The sequence below is a fragment of the Pinus tabuliformis genome, chromosome 6 (assembly GCF_031772625.1).
Source record: "Pinus tabuliformis cultivar Carrire ecotype Pingquan chromosome 6, CPIR1, whole genome shotgun sequence".
Lineage (NCBI taxonomy): Eukaryota > Viridiplantae > Streptophyta > Pinopsida > Pinales > Pinaceae > Pinus > Pinus tabuliformis.
In genome coordinates, this window is record NC_142292.1 from 7,631,205 (window position 1) to 7,637,655 (window position 6,451).

A 6,451-nucleotide genomic window follows, 5' to 3' on the forward strand; every position below is an offset into this window, starting at 1 on the left:
AATTTAGTATGAGCTAAATGTGTACTTTTTTTAATACTTGACATAAAGTTAATTAGCATGTTTATTTTGGAAAAGAGTTTCCAAAATTTTAATTTAATTATTAATAATTATTAGGTGGATGGAAGGGATTTAAATTCCATAGAATATTTTAGAATATTCTTAGTAATATACACAAATCAAAAGTTGAGATTTACTACCAAATTAGTTGTCTTTTTTTTCCCTTTTAACTAAATTCATTAATTAAAAAAATGTCATACAAAATGAGTTTTTTGGACATGTCTTATTGATAAACTATGGTATTGCAAAAAAGATCTATTTACATATTAAAGATTTCCATAATAAAAATGAAATGAACTTCTATAAATAAAAAACATGTATATATATTTAATTTATAAAATATTTTTTTTATTATTAAAAATAATTATTATTATTTAAATAAAATTATAATTTGATTAATAGTTATAAAAATTTTAATGTTATCCATTTAGACTTTTAATTTATATAACTACACTATCTTAAAATATAATATATTAAAAATTAATATAAATACATTTTAATTTTCTATTTTAAAAAATAAAACCAAAACCAAAAACCATCACGTTCAAGTAAAACAAAACAATTCTAATAATGTCACATGATTCGGCTCCGCACTATAATTAAATATTTGTTCTACCCGATTCAATCTCTGATGTGTACAACGACGCATTCAAACCTTTTTTTTTCAATTTTAATAGGAATTGAAATGAAATGAAAAACATTATTTTAAATGGGGACTTCCTGAAAATGGGATTGAAAGTTTTGGACTTCTTTATTTACTTATTCCTACCATCCATTAGTAGTAGTTACAACAGAAGCTTCCATAATTAGATCTGGATAATCACTTGTAAATTTCCTCTGGATCGCTGCAATTCGATCAACTACAGGAGACCTCGGTGCCATCCTTGAGATGCAGAGTACAGTTGCCTGCGTTTGGCATCGCGTTTTTTAGAAAACAGCAGTTGCAGTAGGATTGGAGTTCTTTGTCTCCAGACGATGTGCAAGTCGTGTATGAGACGTCAAAGCAAATGTCAGGGCACACTGTACATATCACACATCACAAATCCATTCAACATTATCATGACAGCAGAGCCTCTTTGGAATTAGAATTGTATTTAGGCATTAGCATTAAATGGCAGAAAATGGAATTATATTTACCAGCTAACAGCCTACGACTCGGACCACTCATCTCATTTCCTTGTGCAGTGGATGCCATCATTGCTAGAAGCAGTACACCTACAATCCATAAAGCATGATGATCCACATCAGCAACCAAAATAGAAATTACAAAGTACATGGTAATAATTACAACCCACCCTGCTTGCACAAAATAAATAGATACATACCTGCTGAGACACACCAAATTTGCAGGAAAAGAAGATTTGGTTTGCATGAGGCCATGATACTATATGATAATTCCACTCTCACCAGGCTTACACTCAAACAATCAATCGATGGTTAATGCACTGCAATAACATGTACCATTAATCTGAGGATGCAAATGACGCATTTATATAGAAATATAGGTTGGGGTAGAGTAGCCTACCTTTTTCTTTCGTTCACATTTACATTTGAGAATCAGCTGAGAGGAGCCCATAAAAACTGCTCCATTATTTGGCCGACTAAATGATTTGGAAATTTTGTTTTGACCAATTACACGATTTGGAAAGTCCACCAATGTATCGTAATCAATTGTAAACGTCACCCCTGATGTAGATAGACATGATGGATCAAATTGTCAAACTTAATGATAAATGAGAAAGGAAAAAGAAAACGAGACAACACTTCCTCAACGATAAGTTAGGTCGCCGTATAATTTCATATTGTAGACTACAGAAATATTTCAAAGATCGTGTGTTAATGACAATATCAGACAGAGAAAACTCTCTTAAAACGTCACTACTATTCTTGTTGCGTTCCCAAGGATATTTAGTTAGAAATGTTATTGATGTCATAGAAATTATTTATTTCATAGAATAATGGTAAGCACTTTTGATGACAGCTACGCTGCTTTACGCGGCAAAGTTATCATTTTACCTAATTAGTGCATGGATCTGTGGGTTATGGGCCCATGTTTACGTCGGAAGCGCTTCATATTAAAATTGGAAACAAACAAACAGTGTAATCTACAAAGAAACCTGACCAACGAGCGTAGGTCCCATTTTGAACACATAAGACCGGAACCCAAATAAACTTAACCCTCTTTTATAACCTATCAGGTCCGCCAAAAATGTTAACTTGTGCACTTATTCACGCGCGATTACTGTCCGATCAATCTCGCGACGAACGGTTTGGAGAGCCGGAACCCAACGAGGGTTTAAGCCTATTACATAAAACCTCATCGCGTCCGTTTTGGGAATTAAGTCTCGTGCTTATTCCGACGTGATATGCGTCCGATCGCCTTTAAACGGATGGTCTAATCACCTTCAGACTTCAACTAGATTAAGTCACGGTTCATAACTTTCTCGGGTCTAGAATTGAAATACTGCTTATGGCTTTGAGGCTGCGCGAGAAACAGCTTCTCGCCTATGAAAACCGCCTTTCCATTCTTTTTAACGCCCATGCATCTTCACCACACAATGACCGTAGATCTCCTCCCATTAGACGGCTATGATGGCTCCTTCGGATTCCTCTGTACTTCAATAGTATCTGTCGATCTGGTCGATCTGACGGTTTTGATTGAAACGAATCCCTTATTTGCTTTTGATGGAATTCGCGTTATAACACAGCTTAACTCTGCCATACTCTGAAAACGCTCACATTACTCCATACAACGCTCATTCTAAGATATCGTATTATCGTTGGATCGCCATCGATCCTTATAGTGATCGATGGTCGATCAACAAACCTATAACACGGGATTTTAACTCTTCCATCACATACATCTAAATTATGATTAAACAATACACAGACACACGAAATACAAACAACACGCATATTTCATTATATACATAACTAGATTACAGTCTAAGGCATCTCAGTGTTAGTCATTAATTCTCTTTTTGATTACATTGTATCCAATCTCTCCCTCCTATCACAACACGCAATTACACAATTTATAGAAATAACTAGAAAATCATGGATCATTCTAGATCCACGATCTCCTCCTAAAGTCATTCAATCAAACCCCTAAATCTCCCTATACGCATACATGGAAGATAATTACATTAAATCAAGTCTTTTAAAGACTTATCAATTCCATCAATTTAGCTATGTTTTAAACAAAAATTGCCCCGATTTGCAATGGTTGTCCACGGTTCCTCTTTCACAGCGTTGGATTCCAACTTTAATGAAGGTGCTCGGATGCTCCTGCATCAACTTTGTTTACCATTATCAAAATAATATATTTGGTACCTTTTATCATAATGTTAAATTATAATTATAATTGATCATATGTTTATAATTTTTATAATGAGTTATTTATATATTTATTTGAAAATGGGATTGGGATATAACATGAGATGGTGGAATAATTGTGTTTTTTTAATTTTCACTTCAAGAGGCTCTTTCCAAGCCAATATGGGAGAGATGTAATATTTAATATTTTGACTAAGTCAAATTACATAAAAATAAAATAAAAAATTAAATTAAATTAAAAGATTACTATAATGTAAACATTTTAACTCGTCAAGCTAAAAATAAAATAAAATAAAAACAAAATAACATAACCTATAAAATTAATTATGACCCATGGTATTGGCCCATACTATTGAAATCCCATGGTATTCATGTGGAATATAAATTATTTAAAGGGGAACTTAAACCAGCCTAGATACCCATAGTATTCATGTGGAATATAAATTATTTAAAGGGGAAATTAAACACATCTTAACTTGGATCTACCAAACTTTGAGAGGGGTCAAATCTCTTTATATGCAAACCTCTTTTAGAGTGAAAAAAGATTTGATCCCTCTTTGCTAGATCTAGAGTTAAGATGGATCTACTTTGGTTTTGTTATTAAACTAATCATTATGGGATTAAAGATGTTTATATGGTTGGTGGAGGATAAATGTTTGTATGGTTTGTAATACCACATCGTAAGATTCGCTATGATCTTGCTACTAATTCTAGATAAAATATATTGTATCGTTGTTGACAATTTTCTTTGGGTTTCCTTACAAAACGTTGGAGCTTGGATTGAGAATTGTGTGGGTAGGTTTCTCATTGTGTGAGGCCTAAAAGGTACATGAAGACTATATTAGTGTGACAAGATTTCTTAGAGACACAACACATTGACTTCCTATTTGTCCTATGTTGGAGCCTTAGAAGGGAAGGGGGGAAACTTGACAATAAAATAATTGGAGGGAAAATATGTAAAGTTAGATGAAATCCAGAGCTAATACAATGACTTTGAATTTAGATGGTATGGGATCAATTCAGTGATATATGATCAAATTCATCTAATGAATCCAGTGTTAGAAAATTCCTTGTTGCTTTATGGGTGAAATTTAAAAAACTTCTAAAAAAATTGAGGGAATTCCAGTTATAGGAGCATAATAAAAAAAATGGCATGGATCATATGGGGGATGTGAATGGGGAAAGAGGGTATGGAGGTGTCAGGTGATGCCACATGGAATCAGGTTACACACATTGTAACAATAGGGAAAAGTCCACAATGATGATTCATATTGCAAGGGAATTTTAGAATGCTAAAAGAATTATACATTTTCATTGCCTTGAATTTTTGTGGTTGACACATATCATCATGAGATCCATGTTACCTCTAAATTCTCAGAAGGTAAGGAGATATTACTCCATGGATATTTCCCTTAAATTCGTCAGAAAGTGTATGATAGAGTGTACATGAATTCTCTTTTTTTTGCTAAAGCAAGAGACTATCCTTCCATTTCATTATCCAAAAAGTAAAGTTACAGCATTTACAAAAAGCATTTACGCTTCAAGGACTCAGGAAAAATCCAGTCATTCTGACCTAGAAATGCCCTTCCCCTAAGCAAGAAAACAAAGCTAACCTCTCAAATAAACCCTTAGGTTAGACATAATGATCTTTGACTAAATTTAAAAGTCCGATAACCCCTTACTACCATATCTTGAAAGTCTTGATAGTATTGGTGGCCCCACAAAACTGCACACCCAATCCCGACTGTCGATTCGTTCTACGAAATCAGACGACTCAGAAAAATGTCGCATCGCTCAGCTGATCGATTGATAATGCGCGATGGACGGTGGTATTTCTGACTTCCCCTTGCCACGTGTCAGGAGCCCAGTGGAATCGCTCCCCAAATCCCAATACCACTTACCACGCCAAAGCAAAGCGATCACCCTGAAACAGCTTTGAGCCTGGTTTTCCGCTTCGAATGAGGAATGCAGGTAAATAGCTGCCGCCGGAAAGAGCCAACCACCCTGCCCGCATGAGCTCGCTTCAGAACTAGTCTCTGAGACTGCCTCTGACTGTAAATAGGCCCCAGTGTTGTGATTCGATGGAAGAAGGAGATATGACAACTCACACCCCGGTATAAAGTAACCAGTCTGAGCTTGCCTTTCTTCAAGGAACCAACTGAAGTACAGTGAGTGTTCGTACTTAGAAACCTTCATTCATATCTTTTACTCTGGCCCAATGTCTAAAAATCTCTTTGTCCTCTACCACTTGTTCATGGCAGAGAGCGTTTAATCTGCTATGAGGTGTCTCCTGCCACTTTAGCTCAATTCTACATTCTAAATTAATCACTCCATGATTAGCCAGTGTATCGTCTAGTTTATTGGCTTTTCTTCGAACATGGTTGAAACTAACAGTTCGAAGACTCAGGAGATGAATTTGAGACTTTCTCTGGCACTGTTCCATAATTGATTCTTTTGACTGCATTAATGGAGATTTCTGAATCTGCTTCAACTATGACATTTGAGCTATGATTCAATTTCAGAAGTTCTAAACATTGTTCCAAAGCCATTAATTCAGCCATATTGTTAGTGGCTTTCCCTAAATGGCAGTGGAAAACAAAGATGATGTTTCCTTCTTCGTCTGTTACCACTCCACCATAACCAGTTGTTCCAAGGTTGCCTTTTGAAGCACCATCAATATTGCATTTCAGATAGCCTTCTGGTGGAGAATGCCAGAAATCCTTATCCGTTTCTAAATCTTTTTCCTTTCTGCATTGACCATGGGGAATTATCTCATGCATACCCAGTTGCATGAGAGTTCTCAACTCATACTCAGTGAGAGGATTCTTGGGATGATTGCGGACAGTGGTGCTAACTGTCTCCTTAATTTGTTTCAAGATCAGATCCAACAGGCGAAGAGGAATAGTTTTTTCCTCCTTGAAAATTCTTTTATTCCTTTCTTTCCAAACATTCCAGATAATTAAGCTCGGCGTAAAGGCCCAGTGTTATCGGGAAATCTAGTGTCTATGCAGAGCTGCTAGTCCCACTAAGACTGGTAGCTATCTTAGAAATAAACAGA

General features: G+C 35.4%; 1 long non-coding RNA gene across 1 annotated transcript; it reads right to left on the reverse strand.

The window, feature by feature from the left end:
* Window positions 1-784: 784 nt before the first annotated feature.
* LOC149256946 (uncharacterized) lies at window positions 785-1,538 on the reverse strand. The gene is made up of 3 exons (XR_016245890.1): window positions 1,383-1,538; window positions 1,195-1,272; window positions 785-1,077 (listed from the first exon to the last, which is right to left on the reverse strand). It is a non-coding gene; the product is annotated as an uncharacterized LOC149256946 (long non-coding RNA).
* Between the last annotated feature and the right edge of the window lie 4,913 nt (window positions 1,539-6,451).